Below are 16,806 nucleotides of genomic sequence, written 5' to 3' on the forward strand. Positions count from 1 at the left end.
GCTGGGAACACAGACATCATATAAGCAGGTATTGCATCTAGCACACTATTAACCATGGTTAATCTACCTCCCCTAGACAGATATTGGCTCTTCCAGTTGGTAAGCTTCTTTTCGCATTTTTCTATCACTCCATTCCAGATCCCTATTGATTTGCTCTTTCCCCCCAATGGCATACCAAGGTATATGGTTGGTAGTTCCCCTACCCTACCACCCAAAACCCCTGCCAGACTCTCCACCTGAGCCACTTCATTTATGGGATAAATGAAACTCTTCCCCCAATTGATATGTAATCCAGAGACTGCTTCAAAGATGATGAATATTACTCTTAGGATCAATATTTGCTCTGTCATTGCTTCACAAAAAATAAGGGTATCATCTACATATTGCAGATGTGTAATCTCCAAGCCATTTTGTGCACTGTTGTCCACCCTAAAGCCCCTTACCCAACCCTTCCTCTTTGCTGTGTGAATTAGGTTACTCAAACCTTCCATTGCAAAGATGAATAAAAAGGGTGACAGGGGGTCACCTTGTCTCAGTCCCCTTTGGGATGAAAAGAAACCACTAGGAGTTCTATTAACTAAAATAGAAAACTTGACTGTGCTTATGCAGAATTTCACCCATCTAATCCATTTGGCTCCAAAACCCATCCTTTGCATCATAAGCAGTAAGATATTCCAGTTTAAATGATCATAGGCATTCTGTATATCAAGCTTGCATAGAATTCCAGGGCACTTACTTCTCTGTCTAGACTCAACACATTCATTTGCAATCAACACTGCATCCATTATCTGTCTACCTTTTATGAATGCCATTTGTTGGCTGTCTACAAGCCTGTGTAGCACCTTCTTTAACCTTTCTGCCAGCAGTTTAGCAATGATCTTGTAAACTCCACCTATTAGACTAATAGGTCTAAAATCTGTCAGTTCCTCAGCTCCCACTTTCTTAGGAATTAAAGCAACAAAGGTGGAATTAATACTCTTCTCAAACCTCTCTGCCTTATGAAACTGTTGCACTGTAGCCACCAGATCAGGTTTAATGATGTCCCAACATTGGCTGAAGAAAGCCATGGAGTAACCATCTGGCCCTGGTGCTTTGTCCCCTGCACATGCTGATTATGCTCTCTAGAATTTCCTGCTGCTCAAAAGGTGCCAAGAGTAATTTGTTTTCTTCTTCATGAATCATAGGACAGTTTCTCATCTCCAGGTAGGGTCTCCATTGTTCTGGCTCAGAGTATAGTTCCTCATAATAAGTTACTATCTCTTTCTGTATCTCCTCTGGTTCAGTCAAGTTTTCTCCTCTCACTTTCAGCTTTGAGATTGTATTCATTCTCCTGTGTGCATTTGCAGTTCTGTGGAAGAAATTAGTGTTTCTATCCCCCTGCTCTAGCCACACTGTCCTAGATCTTTGCCTCCAAGCTATTTCCTCCCTTTTAGCTATGTCTTCAAACTCACTGATTAATGCTGTTTTAGAGGTTATCTCTTCTGGCCTCAAGGTTCTGTTCTCCTGTATCTCCTCTAATTCAGCTAGCTGTTTCAAGACATTTTGTTTTTGTGTTCCCAAGTTCCCTTGTGCAGTTTTGCTCCATTCTTTCAGCTTTTCTTTTAGTGCTTTGAGCTTTGCAACCAAGACATAGTCAGGTTTCCCTATAAAACTGAAGGAGTTCCACCATCCTTTAATTTTGTCATTGAAACCCTCGATGTCCAACCACCAGTTCTCAAATTTAAAGTATGACTTTGTGTTTTCCCAAGCACCGCATTGTAACATTATGGGAGAGTGATCTGATGTCACTCTGTGAAGTATGTGCTGCCTGATATTTCTAAAATTTGCTTCCCACTCTTCCGAGAACAAAATTCTGTCAAGCCTTGCTGCTGTTGTATGCCTGTCTCCTTTCTTCCAGGTGTATTTTTCCCCAGATAATTCAGGATCAGCTAACTCCATGTCTTCTATGAAATCTGAGAAATCTGTCATTCCTTTGCTGATTCTGTTGCAATTTTTCTTCTCCGATGGGTACCTCACAGTGTTGAAATCCCCACATAGGACCCAAGGTCCTGCAATCAACCCCCTGGCAGCACCAATTTCCCACCAAGTCTCTTCCCTTTCTACTCTATCATTTGGAGCATAGACACCTGTGAGGTGCCAGCTGAAATCTTGACATATCCCTGTGAAGCTACAGGTGACAGAGTACATCCCTACACTGCTAATTTCTCCTTCCCACTCCCTTTTGTCCCACATGATAACGATGCCTCCCCTGGTTCCACTGGCTCCTAACTGTGCATAATTCACCCATTTATTCCCCCATACTTCCTTCACAATATTTTCAATCTCCCCTTCCACCTTTGTTTCTTGGAAACAGACTACATCTGCCTTCCAGTTCTTCATAATATTTTTGATCACTTCCCTCTTTCTAGCACAGTTCATCCCCCTTATATTCCATGACACTATGTTTAGCTTCATTATTTTTCTATTGCCAGGTATCCCCCTCTACTTCTAGTGCCAAAGCTCATGAACTTTGTATCCAGTTCCAGGCTTTTCAATTCGTTTGCTCCTTTCTTTTTGTTTGTTGTGACTTCTCCCTTGCCCCCCTTGTTCCCTTGCTTGTTATTATCAATTTTCATAAAGAGCTCCTCTGCTTTCTCCTCACATCCTCTAAAATCTACCCCAAATTCAGTGCTCAATTTGAGTATGTGTTGCTTAATCCAAAGTGGAGAACTTTTTGAATTAAAATTGTCTTCTAATGGCAGCTGAATCATCAGCGGTACAGCATCCTCTGTGATCTCCGTATTACTATCATTCTGCCCATTCAGTTGTGATATAGCCATTATTTGTTTTTCCATGTTTGTAGCTTTCGCCACGGTGACTGTGTTCTCCCCCTCCTCCTGTATTGTCTCCTCTTGTTCGCGAGGCATGAAATTTCTCTCCTCCACCTCCAGGTTGTCCAGATTTTTGAATCTATTCTGCGTCTTTGTTTGAGAAAGATTTGCCATTATTTCAACACTTACTAAGTCTAGTCTTTGGGCTTCTTGACTGCTTTCTTTTTGTTTAAACCTTGTTGGGCCTAAAGCTTTTTTTGGGCCCTGATTTTTTCTCTCGCTTATTTGGCCTGCTACTGCATGAAGTTGCCCTTTCCCTTTCCAGCTGCGGTCACGTGCCTGGTCACGTGACTCCCAATTCAAAAGTTCTCCAGCTGTCAATGTACCCACGTGCTGTGGTGTATAAACTGTTGGTTTCTCCATCGTACTAGGTCTTGAAACTTCTTTACCCAGCGGTTCTCTATCTTCATTCTCTCTCCTCGTCTCCACTTTTCTGACGGTCACCGGTACCTCGCACCAGATCGGAACTTTGTAGGTGTAGCCGTCGCTGGAAATCTTCACCTCCCTCGGAACCTTTTCCCTGTCACCCTTCACTTTTATACGAGCCCAGTGAAGGTGATTTTTGAGCTTTGTTTCTTCCTCTGTTTCAATAAATCCGCCGCATTGGTTGCCGATTTGTTTGAAGATACTCGAAGACCATAAGCTCAAAGGTAATCCCATGACTCTTATCCAGACCCAATCTCTTTTTACTTCATCTGGCCAGCATCCAGTGGTTGGCTTCCACCAGTACAAGCTTAGGTTCATCTTCTTCCATACCCATACCCCCGACATGACATGTTCTGCTGCTACTCTTGATGGGAATTCAAACAGAAATTGGCCGTCATTCATGGCAAAAACATTGACTCCTATGGCTGACTTCCAAGTGTTGCAAGCCCATCTTCTTACGTCGTTTAAAGCTGGGGTCTCCTGTAGTGTGTCCTGGAATCTTCCAACGATGCATCTATTGAGAAGATCTGTTTCTGCCATCGGTGCTCCGCTTGTGACTTCTATGTGAGCCTCCTTCACATGTAACTTCGCTCTCTTCATGGAATCCGTCATCCACCTGCTGCTTTGGACTGCCTCCCTATAAGATGTGTTCAATTGTTTGCCCATGTTAACTTGGGGTTTTGGTTGCAAGTTGGGTTCATAGATGAACTTGGTTATTTTGTGGACGATATTACTCCATCCCCCCATGTATGAAGCTTCCGGTGTAATAATTATAGACTTGTTCTGACCTTCGATAGCAATAAAACTGACAAATCTGCCATTCTCGTTGTATTTAAGAGAGCAGTAAAACTCTGCAAAGTGTTCCTTGAGCTTCCATCTCCTAATAACTTTCCCTTGTACCTTGGACGCCTCAATAAATATTGATACCAACCACCGCAAAACTTTAATGCTAATCTTCACCCTTCTCACTAATTTTCTGCTACTCTCAGTCCATTCGTACCAGGAATCTGTACCACCTTTACATCTAGTGATTTCGTATGACTTAAACCCTGCATTGTAGTAAATGTTGTTTACCCCAGATGATGTGATTCCGGCCATATGTGCCGGAGAATAAGTCCCCAGATCAATTTTAGTTCAGATTAGGCTGTCTTCGAAAATCATGCCTGGGAGCATTCCTTAGGAGATGCGTACGACTTATAAAATCATAAATTTCCCAAACAAGATAACTAATAGCTAGGTCTCTTGTACAGGAAGATAAATTGAACATCGACGGTAGTGTCAAAAAGCAAACTGGAGATGTTGCTTTTGGAGGTAAAAATTTCAGAAATGATCAAGGTAGTGGATGTTATGATACTCAAGTAAGGTAAAGTCTACTTCAAGTCTCGTTACAGAACTATGGAGCATCAAAAAGGGGTTAAACTTAGCAAAAGAAATGAGATACAAAAAGAGGTAGGCATAAAAACCAAAAAACCAGAACGAACTGAATTAATTTGGTTCTTCAGTTTGATTTCGGTTCTATTTCCTCTATACTTCAGTATTCAGTTCAGTGTTTGGTAATAGGGTCCCGGTACCGAAGAACCGAACTTTTATCATGCTCACTAGTTATACTCTTTCTTTTATTATCTTTTCCAGCAAAATTCCTTAAACTACTGTTTCTTTTGCCTCTTCATTACAAAACTGTGATCATAAAAGCTTTTATACACTAACATAATGAATTGTTAAAGCTACAAGTTCTCAGCTACTTTAACCAACCGTCCTATCTTGTGCATTCTGATAACTTTGTTTATGCTAAAAAACACAAGCTTAAATTCAATGTGTAGTCGTTCATGTCTTATGGAATTGAATTCTGTTAGTCTTAACCAACTGCTATTATATTGTATTTGTACTTTAGTTTGTCCCATCGAAATAAACAAAGAACCAAATTTAAAAAAAACCAAACTTGAAAAAGTTGAACCGAACCAAACTAATTTGGTCGGTATTCGGTACACACTATTGAAAAACCAAAGAACGAAAGGCTCACACCTAGATACAAAGACTTAGAAGTGGAAATAAGCTGCCTACTTGCCATCAAGTTTATCAATAAGGAGGACATACAATGTCACCCCCCAGAGGGCTATTGTTGAAGATTGCAAATGTTTGTTGGAAGCTACAAAGGCAACCATTAAACATATTTGGAGGGAGGTCAATCAATGTGCCGGTTTCCTGGCAAACGAAGGGCACAAACAGGAAGAAGATTACTAATCTAGGAAGAGGCAATCAAGGATATAGAAGTTCTCCTACTGGCAGATTTAAGTTATGTAGCTTATGGATTAGTTTAAACTAGGTGATTCATCTTATCTGTCCTAGCCTTGGTGGACAGAGTTACCTGGTACCTGTTGCAGGTGGGAGGTGGCAGGTATCCCGTGGAATTAGTCAAGGTGCGCGAAAGCTGGCCCAGACACCATGGTCATCAAAAAAAACGACTTTTCTGGTCCTTCCCAATGTACCAAAAAATTGTTTTTTCTGTTGTTTATTTCTTTAAACGTCGACACTGCTTACAAGAAATTCCTTGCACGCCACTTTCCTAGAGGTCTCGAGAATCAGCGGATCTTGTTGCATATGAAAAGGAACTGTAGAAGACTGCTCTATATGTCAGTGTTTACCACAAGGATGGAACACATGTATTTTCAAAAACAGGAACCAGGCCATAGAATGCCTAGTCTGTGAACATTGTACTGAGATTAAGTTTAGAGCTTCAAGTTTTAGAGCTGCAAATACTTCCTTGTCATTAAGAACTTAGTTTGAGCCTTGGTTTTCCTGAAATAGTTTTTAGGGGAACCAGAGTGAGGGATCCCTGTAAATGTTGTAGCGCTCGCCGCTCAATATCAATGAAATAATTTGTTACTTAGAGAAAAATATAGGAATATCAAGAACTCTATTGCTCAAAGCAGGTAGCGTTTACTCTTTAGTATACTATTACAAACACAAATGTTTTTCTTTTAAGGGTTATGGTAAGCACCATCCTCAAACCCCTCCTACCTAGGAACACGACAGTGGTTTCTCCACTTTGCTCTTTTGTTACTCAAACCTCCAACCTCACAGTTGAGGTGGACATCCTTCACCACTAGACTCTCCCCCTCCCTTGTCTTCAAACAAAAATTGGAGATCCCAAGGATAACTGTGCTAAGGAATTGTTGAGCAAACTAGGTGTCGGAATTTAGTCTGATTGAACTTGATTCTGATTTAACTCAATTCCAGGAGGTAGATTTAAGTGAACCAATGCCTTGTATGCCAAATGACATACTAAGGCTACATTACTTTTGTTGGCTGATGGAGGATTTCCAAGAAGATATTCTTGTCATCAAAGATGTGATCCTCTAAGATGAGAAGATATTCTTCATATAAAGATATGATCCTCTAAGATCTTAGTATAATTGTGGTAATCTAGAATATCATATCTCTGATTCTTTCTCTTAATGTAAAGATTTAGGTGATTCTATTCCACAATCTTTTATGTATATACAAAGCCATGTACATGACATAGAAAGATATGAATGAAATTATTCAATAATCTTATTCCACAACTTTTGACAGTACTCCAAGTACACCTTGTAATAGAAAATACATGCAGTCAGATGCAATTATAGCTCATGGGAATGGTCGAACATAGATTTATAATACAACAGCTTGTGAACTGATAAGGAGGAAAAACACGGTTTCAAGAAATAACTTTAGGAACAACATGTCAACTGTGACTTTTGAGTCCTCCACAACACTAACATCATCTATGAGAAGAAACTGAGCACCATTGTTCCAATCATTTCAGAGACTTGGTATCTGTTTAGATCTTCTAACTCTGCTTCTAGTTTGGTCATGTGTACCTATCTTTAGTCTATTAATACCTAATTAACTACAAGGGCAGTCAACTGTTTCTTATACATATTGTGATAAAAAAGGAAAGAGTAAACTTGTTACCAGAACCCAAATGTAGCAGTTGATAATGTCATCACACTGTAAACAAATGGCCCAGCAATTGTATCTGCTAGTCGCTGAATTGGTGCTTCACGGCCTTGGGCATCCTCAACCTGGAAGATTAGAAAGTTTACATAGAAGCTCATAAATTCCTAAGTTTTACGCATCAACATTAACAGGCAGTGGCCCCACACATATCTGCTAGTTCTAGTTTAGGATCACTAGCCACTTTTGTGTCAAAAGATGGGTACACACTTGTCTTATATTAGAAAGAGTAATTCAAGGTGAAATTTTTAGAGGAGGAAACAATATTCTCTATCCAGGACATAAAGGGTATAGGTAAACAATATATGCATGTCAAACATCCAAGGGAGTCGCATAAATAACTCCACAAACAGTAATCGAAGTCTCAAAATCCCTATACAGCACAGAAAATTATATTACACATTTATTTGAAAACTGCAATTCAAAGATGGCGCCACTGCAAGCTTTAGAACATGTTGAGCTTTTCAAGAAAATAGGTGTAGTTGGGATTTGAGAAAACAATGAGTGTCTCAGCTTTTGGTTGCCAGCTAGGAGTAAAGTAATCATAGCACCTTCATCTTGGCAACTGGGAAGTGCTATATTCCACATGTGCCAGAACCTCCTCAATAAGTGTAAATTGAAACAGATAGACAGCAAAAATATGCTGATCCAAATCGACAGACCAACCCAAAACATTTACAAGTACAATAAAAAATACAATGTTCATTTTACTTTCTTTTCATAATCGTGATGTTTGAGCTAGTTTGCACCGACTAATTTCATGGGATACCTGCTACCTTTCACCAGCACCGATATCGACTAACTCTGCTGGAATAGATGGAAAGAAATCTCCTAGTGACCACTAGGTCACACCCTAGGTGAGTTGAAATCACCAAGATTCACTTTACTTTGATCCAAACTAGTCGAGCACTACTAGATTGCTCAAAGAAAAAGTTAAAACTAATGGACTATATTCCCATGGTTGAAAGTTTTCCTATTTGGCAACTTTAGAGGATGTTAAAAGCAGTGTTTTAAAAGGCAGGGGCATGGGGCGAGGCGTAATCCTCGAATATCTAATGTATCTTCAATTTTATAATTTTATCACTAAAAATATAAGCAAAAGTAAAATTTTCAATAATCCTACAAATAAATCACCAATAATATAAAAAAAAAATTATTATTTGAGAAAAGTATTAAGTGGAGATAATCTTTAAATGAATTTTTCATCTATTTCATCGTCGATCTCCACATCTACTAGTCCCTCCCACCCTCGTCTAATATTTGCACTTATTATTGTTTATATATTTTAAATAAGGATTAGTATAAAAGGTATAAGAGCACAAAAAGTGGATAACTTGCCTCAAGAATATAGTGTTATGGAATCTCTATTTCATCAATTGTAGGCATAATCATCTAAATTGTTGTTTATGACAGTATCATTTTCTATGAGAGTTGCTTTCTTTCTTTTTTATATATTTTAGAGAAAATCATTATTACATGATAGCATCAAGTATAAATATCATTACACCAATAATAAAAACATGATTTATCGAAAAATACTTTTAAGACAATAAAAAATAAATTCAACGGCTAGGGGGTATCCTTTTATACTTGGGCCTTACGCCCCAAATTCTAGGACGTAGGTCCTACAAATCTACGCCTTTCATTTGAGCCCGGAAGCATTTTAGGTACATCTGTAATGATTTGTCTAGCCGTTATGGAAGGTTAGGGCCATAGTACCCTTGTTAGAGTTACCATAATGCTTTGAGCTAATAAGAACTCAAAATAGAGAGGTTTTGACACTGATATCTCTTTATTATTTTGATGATTTGTGTTGTGTTGTGTTCAGTTAGGAGGTGACCTAGTGATCTACACCATCGTAGGAAGCTCTCTGATTGTGTAGATAATTCGAAAACGAATAGTTGTGATGCTTTTTTTTTAAACAGGGTAAAACCCCTGCTCCTATGCAATAGGTCACAAATCAGGAAAGGTAACTCGCACTAGGCAAGCTCGGTGCAACGAGCTCAACCTAGAAGGCCAACCCCTTGCTTTCGTTGGCAAGGGGTTTCAAACTTGAGACCTCCAACATGAAAGTCCCAAGCCCAAACCACTGGGCCACCCCGAAGGGTGTTGTGATGCTTTATGCATTTGCTTTTATGTTGTGATGTCGTGTGATGGGAAAATGTGTTGTGAAATAGGGGTATACTCTGTTTTTCCTTGAGCTACTGTTTAAGGGGGTCTTTGCTGCAGCGAGACTGCAGTAGCGAGCAGGGACTCGCTGTAGCGCGGGTAGATGAGCCGGATGACGCAAAGCAGAATGTACATTTTAAATTAGTTTTCCCAAGTCTTTCCCCATTACTTGAAATATTCGAAACAGAGAATCCAAAGGCAACTATTATCCAGAGACTTCTACGGGACAACACATCTAGCGTAGATACATTTTAGATCTGAGGGTGAGCAAATCTTCTGATGACACTAGACATTAATACATTTTATTTAGTGTTTGCTACTCTTAGACATTTGATATTTAGAGTCCTAGTACAATGACTTTTGAATTTTGAGGATGTAATAGTTTAGACTTTTCCGCATCTTTTTATTTTAGTTGAACCCATTGGTGGTCACCTAAAGTTGGCATCAACTTTCACTCAGACACTTTAACTAAGGTTTGTTCATTTTAAACACCTTATGTTGGGCCTCGATGTGTCATTTTGACTTTTTACTTTGGGGTTGTTTCGTGCAAAGGGGTATGGGGTATTCTGGGGAAGACTATCAAAAGGGAAGGGGGGTGCTTCTGCAAAAAATTTTAATTGATTAAATTTCTTTTTTGTAAATTATTTGGACCAAAATGTCATGTGTCATCGATTCATTGGCCACTTTTTGTTTACTCAAAATTCATTATTTAATAATTATTTTGGGCACAAATGACAAATGTTGTCACTTAATTGGTCACTTTACATGTCATTTGCAAGTGTAACACACACATTACATATTTTGGCTGATTGTAAATAAAAGTGTCAAAATGACACATCGAGATCCGACATGAGTTGTTTAAAATGAACAAACCTTAGTTAAGGTGTTTTAAGTGAAAGTTGGTGTCAACTTAAGGTGACCAGTGATGGGTTCAGCCATTTATTTATTTCATTTTGAGACGCTTATTTATTGTGATATGTTTCTAAATATGTTTACTGATTTGGTTATAGTATGTTTTAGTTGTTAAGATTTGGTTCGCCCAACGAGGGTTAGAGTGGGTGTCAATCACTGTGCTTGGGTCATGACAACGTCCCGCCCCAAGAGTCACCCCGAAAACACCTCTGGAAACACTGGTTAGAAGTAAGGTAATAATTTATTTGAATGCTAGAGTTAGGAGTTAGTATCAAGACGATCCCTCATCAATTAGATATAAAATATTAATTGGATCACACTAACCATAGGTGTCTTCTATTCCATCTCATCAAGTTGTACGTATATTTCTTCTCTTTTCATTATTTTCTCACATGGTTCAAGACCTCCACGATCTTGCTGGAAACTTGGTAACTTCTGCCTATTGACAGACTCTGCCTTATATTGTTTATCTAGCCAAGTTTTCTATCTTTGCCGAATTACTATCATTCTTCTTTATGGTTACTGTTCTAGAGGTACCAATTTTATTTTCGATAACAGAACCTGTAGCATAGTGCTAGTTTGAGTTTGTTCATTATGGTAGCACTGTGCGTCTTTCTGATGACTGTACAGAGATACGACGCCACTTCATGCTGATTATTATTCTATTGACGTTGCAACTTCTTTTAATGACCATTCTAGTGGCTCCGTGCCATTCACAGTGAATGTTCCAGAGGCACTGCACCTCTTCTTTTTAAGGTTCTTAGCACTGAACTCAAGAGTAGCAGAGCACCTTTTTTTGCTAACCATTTTGACAAGAAAACCTTTCTCCGACAGTCCGAACATTATATTGGAAAGAACCCTGAACTTCTCCTATGAGATTCTAGCAACCAAAACTTTTCTCCAAGGATTTCAATTTCAAACAAAAAAAAATCGAGATTCAAGTTGTCAAAGGGTAACATGTACGTGAGAAAAAAAGGAAGTTCAGACACTACAAGATTGGACTACTACACTCAATGAAAAACCACCAGAATTAGCTTATACAATATTTCTAATGAATTTCAGATGTTGTGATCAATTTTGCAATCTCAAGCTTTTTGTCATTACATCAACAGAATATTAGCTAGAGCAACAAACAGGCTTAAAATGACTGCTACATGCAATTTTTACCAATTGTACTTCTGAGAAATTTAGAAGGAAAAAGTAAAACAAGTTTTTTCCTCCCAGGCACAGTTACCAAGACAAACTTTTAGAGGTCCCTTCTGGGCCCTAGAAGCCCCCTCTCCGGCAATCTTCTATTGCCGGAATCCCTTTCCTACCTTCTTTCTTCTAAACCCTTTCTTTCATTCTCCCTTTCTTTCAGAACACCCACCATGGCAGATGATACCATCTACTTCGCGGTGGGTTTCAAATCCTACGACATCACAAGGGTAGTCTCCAAAGCAGAAACTTGGTATGATTGGGTAGAGAGAGGGCGAAATAGGGTGACAAGAATGATTGTGAGCCAGAAGACAATGGAGTGGCTTGTCTATGCCCTTAAGGAAGCTTCGAAGGTCCAAGGCAACTCTGTCCGTAGATGGAAGGTATGGGATCACTCCACAGAATTTTTCTGCTCAAAGAATTTCAATAAAGATGAAGGTATATTAGTATCATAAAAACACAAGGGAAGAGGAGAGCCGTCATCTTTATTCCAGAGTGGCATTTAAATTCCGGTTGGATGGACATATCAACTAAAATAACCAGATTCATAAATGCAAAGGCCCAAAAGATATCTAAGGTGGTTCACAGAAAACAGAAGAGGGTTTATTGTATTCTGATTCTGTCAGGAATAATAAATGGACAACAAGAGAAATGCATGCTGCAAAGATTCAACAAAAAGGGAACTCGATTATTATCTCTGAGGTCACAACAAAGAGCCAGAACGAACTTCTAGAAAAAAGTGTGGTCGGAAGTCTCCCGGAGGAGATCCCCAATGTTACTCTGTTGGAGGTCCGTCGGTGGGTTGTGAGTTCATGGAAACATTATCACGGCATCAACATATATGAGCTGGGTCACAACAAATTTCTCTTTGAGTTCCCAAATAAAACCGTTGCAGACCATACTATCAGTGGGGAATGGTTCTGGAAATCTCATAAATTTTCTCTGGAATGGTGGTCGCCGACCTCAACCGCCACATCTGAAAGGTTGAACCAAGTATGGATTAGGGTAGTGGGCATACCCCTTCAACTTTGGTCCCAAAAAGTTTTCCGTGAGATCGGAAACTTCTATGGTGGTTGGATTCAAACTGAGGAAGAAACTGAGTTGCGAAATCATCTTAAATGGGTGAGATTGAAGATAAGAGGAGATGGAGACGATGTTCCGAGTTTCGTAGAACTGGTACACGAAGGGTTGACCTTCAAGGTACAGATATGGGTAGAGGTGCCGGCAAGAATTATCTCTGACGAAGGCAGAGTAGTGCTTTTCAAGGACCAGCGGTCTACTGAAAGGACCGACCCTAAGGTGAATGAAAAACTTTTAGGTTTTACAGAAGTGTTAGGTCATGTGGGGTCGTCCTATGACCCTGCAATTTCAAAATTGCCAGCTAATACCTCACGTGCAGGAACACGTGCGCCCGAGACTCAAATTAAGTCTCCTTTTAAGAGAAATAGGCTGGGGCACAAGGGGGGAAAGTTGGGCCTAGATCTGCTGGCCCAAAGTATTTTAAAGGAACAAACAAAAGAAAGTGGCCCATCTTTTTTAATTGATCCGTTTACAGTAGAACTTGAAGCAAACAGTATCTCCTCCACCGCAGTTTTTCAAAATTGCCCAGAAGAACTAGAAACAGGGCAGACGCCAAGGATGAATACCACAGAGAAGACTCATGAGGAGAGAGAAGGGAGAGAGATGGTAAATATGACCCCAGAAACTCCTAGAAACTCTACAGCCCTGGATAATATTTGCACGCAAGAGTGTACCCCTCAAAGGCTCGAGGTAAATAACTCCAGTCTGATTTCTACAGAAGAAGCAGTTCCCTTAAATCAAAAGAATCTGGAGGAAGAAGATGACCCAGAGTTTGACATGCCAATCTGGATTCACCAGAATATACTTAAGTTCGCCAAAGATTTTGGTATTGACATTAAGGGATGCAAAGAGGAAGCAACAATGCTATTTATGAAGATCGACAGTATGAGGCAGATCAACAATGATAAGGGGAAGGAAATTGCTAAATTGACTTCATCAGTCAAAGGGGCAAAAGAACTGAAGAGCTTGGAATGTGGCAGCATTTTCAGAAGCAATGGAACAAGAAGTAAGGGGGGATACACCATCTCAGGTGATCAATGATATTCAACATCATATCATGGAATGTGAGGGGTCTGAACCAGGCGAGCAAAAGGTGTATAATCAAGAACTTAATTCATAGTTGGAAAGCTGACATTTATTGCTTTCAAGAGACAAAAATTGAGGGAGAGATTGGGAGCTTCGTGAAAGATTTATGGGCCAACAGATGGGTTAAATATTGCCAACTGGAAGCCAGTGGAACCAGAGGTGGTATTTTAATTATGTGGGATGGGAGAGTGTGGTCAGGGGAAGTAAGCAGCCTAGGAGCTTACTCCATTACATGTAAGCTTACTGGGATAAACCAAGATTTAATTTGGTTTCTCACAGGCATTTATGCTCCAAATAGTAGGGAAGAAAGAGAGGAAGTCTGGTGGGAAGTTGGCTCAGCTAGAGGTTTATTTGATGACCCGTGGGTGGTTTGCGGAGATTTTAACACAACAAGATTCCCATCTGAAAAAAAGAATTGCTCCAGGATATCTAGAGCAATGACAGATCTATCTGACTTTATTGAGGACATGGGATTGTTGGATCCCCACCTAGTAGGGGGCAAGTATACTTGGAGGAAAGGGGACAGGCATGACACAGCATCCAGATTAGATAGATTTCTTTTGTCTGATGAATGGGATGAAGTATTCAGAAACATCAAACAAACATTATTGCACAAGGCTCTGACCATAATCCCATAATGCTTCAAAGTGGGAGTTGGAAACCTGTGAGGTCCTATTTCAAATTTGAAAATTGGTGACTACAGACAGAGGGTTTCCTGGATAGAGTGAAGGAATGGTGGAACTCTATATGTGAAGGGAGGCCAGACTTTATCCTAGCTTTCAAACTGAAAGCTCTTAAGGATAAGTTGAGGGAATGGAGTAAAACATCCCAAGGAAACTTAGCCTCTCAGAAACAGAGTGTTCTCAATCAAATTGCAGAATTAGAAGAAGTGCAAGATCAAAGAGCTCTTCATGAAGATGAGATTCAACTGAAGGCTGATCTCCTTATAGAGTTTGAAAATTTAGCAAAGTTTGAGGAGATATCTTGGCGACAAAGATCTAGGGTTAATTGGTTGAAGTAGGGGGATAAGAACACAAAGTTCTTTCACAAAACTGCTAACTCTCACCGGAGATACAATAACATTGACGAATTAAATGTGGATGGTGAAACAATCAAAGATCCAGAGTTAATAAAAAAAGAAATCATAGATTTCTACCAGAAGCTATATTCTGAAACTGAGACTTGGAGACCCTCTGGTGGCTGCAGGGAAGGGCACAAAATTTCTAAAGAAGACAATAGGATGCTACAGGGAGAATTTGAGAACCAAGAGATATGGGAGTGTGTAAAGCTCTGTGCTGGAGACAAAGCTCCTGGTCCAGATGGTTACACCATGGCCTTCTATGCCCACTGTTGGGAGGTTGTTGGAGAGGAAGTCATTGTTGCAGTAAAAAATTTCCATGAGAGATGTTTCTTTGAGAAAAGCTTCAACTCCACCTATGTGGCGTTAATTCCCAAAAAGATGGGTGCAAAGAAACTCACAGATTTTAGACCCATTAGCTTAATTGGCAGTGTGTATAAAATAATCTCCAAGGTGCTTACTGAGAGGCTTAAAAAGGTTATGCACAAGCTAGTGGACACACAACAACTTGCTTTCATTAAAGGAAGACAGATCATGGATGCTATTTTGATGGCTAATGAATGTGTGGATTCTAGGATTAGAAGCAAGGTGCCAGGCATTTTGTGCAAGCTGGACATTCAGAAAGCATATGACCATCTCAACTGGATTTTTTGCTGGAGACCTTATCCAAAAGAGGTTTTGGTGGTAAATGGATGAGAAGGATAAAGTTTTGTATCAGTACTGTGAAATATTTTGTTCTCATCAATGGCAGTAATGTGAAATATTCTGTTCTCATCAATGACTCTCCTACAGGTTTCTTCTCTTCACAGAGAGGATTAAGACAGGGAGACCCTCTGTCTCCTTTCTTATTCATTATAGCTATGGAGGGACTTAATGATATGTTGAAGATTGCTCAAGAGAAACTATGGTTGAGGGGCTTCAGAGTATCAAATAGGGTGGGTTGTGACATGGAGATTACACACTTACAATATGTTGATGATACTCTGGTTTTCTGTGATGCCAACAGAAACCAACTGATGGTTCTCAGAGTTATATTCGTGCTATTTGAAGCCATATCAGGACTACATATCAATTGGGAAAAAAGCTTCCTATACCCAGTGAATGAGGTCACCAATCTAACCTCTCTGGCTGGTACACTTGGGGGGAGGACTGGTGAATTACCAACTGTATATTTGGGCATGCCACTAGGAGCAGAAAGCAAGTCTTCAGGAATCTGGAATGAGGTGGTCGAGAAGTGTGAAAGAAGATTGGTGAACTGGAAGAGTCAATATCTCTCCCTTGGCAAGAGACTCACTCTCATCAATAGCGTTCTCGACTCCATGCCTACCTACATGATGTCTATCTTTCCTATCCCAGATGGGGTCATTGACAGACTTGATGCAATAAGGAGGAATCTCCTATGGGAAGGAAATAGTGACACTAAGAAATTCCACTTGGTTAAGTGGGATAAATTGATTGGGAGAAAACAAAAAGGAGGTCTTGGGGTAAGGAATTTGAAGATTCAGAACCAAAGCCTTATGATGAAATGGCTATGGAGACTAGCATCCAGTGAACAAGCACTATGGAAAGAACTTATCAAGCAGAAGTATGAAATGGAGGATCACTGGTCTACCAAAATGGTCACTAGTACTTATGGAACTAGCATCTAGAGGGCCATCAGAAACTTTTGGCCAAAATTAAGAGAAAATTGCAGCATTAGAATAGGAAATGGCATGAAGGTCTCCTTCTGGGAGGACAGCTGGTTAGAACAAGGCTCTCTAAAAACCCTCTTCCCAGATATCTACATTCTGAACCAATAATAAAAAGACACTGTGGCAGAAGTTTGGTCAAATCAGGGATGGAATTTGAGTTTTAGAAGGCCCCTAAATGATTGGGAGATCTAAAGACAAGTAGATTTCTTTGGAATCCTTGAACAATTCAAAGGAACCTCTACCTCCCAAGATGGATTGTTTTGGAATCATAACTGCAACGGAAATTTTAGTGTGAAGGAAG

General features: G+C 39.8%; 1 pseudogene; it reads right to left on the minus strand.

Annotated features, from left to right (window-relative positions):
• Nucleotides 1-16,806, minus strand: part of LOC125841947 (copper-transporting ATPase PAA2, chloroplastic-like) — a 37,390-nt pseudogene that overhangs the window by 14,297 nt on the left and 6,287 nt on the right.

The sequence above is a fragment of the Solanum stenotomum genome, chromosome 10 (assembly GCF_019186545.1).
Source record: "Solanum stenotomum isolate F172 chromosome 10, ASM1918654v1, whole genome shotgun sequence".
Lineage (NCBI taxonomy): Eukaryota > Viridiplantae > Streptophyta > Magnoliopsida > Solanales > Solanaceae > Solanum > Solanum stenotomum.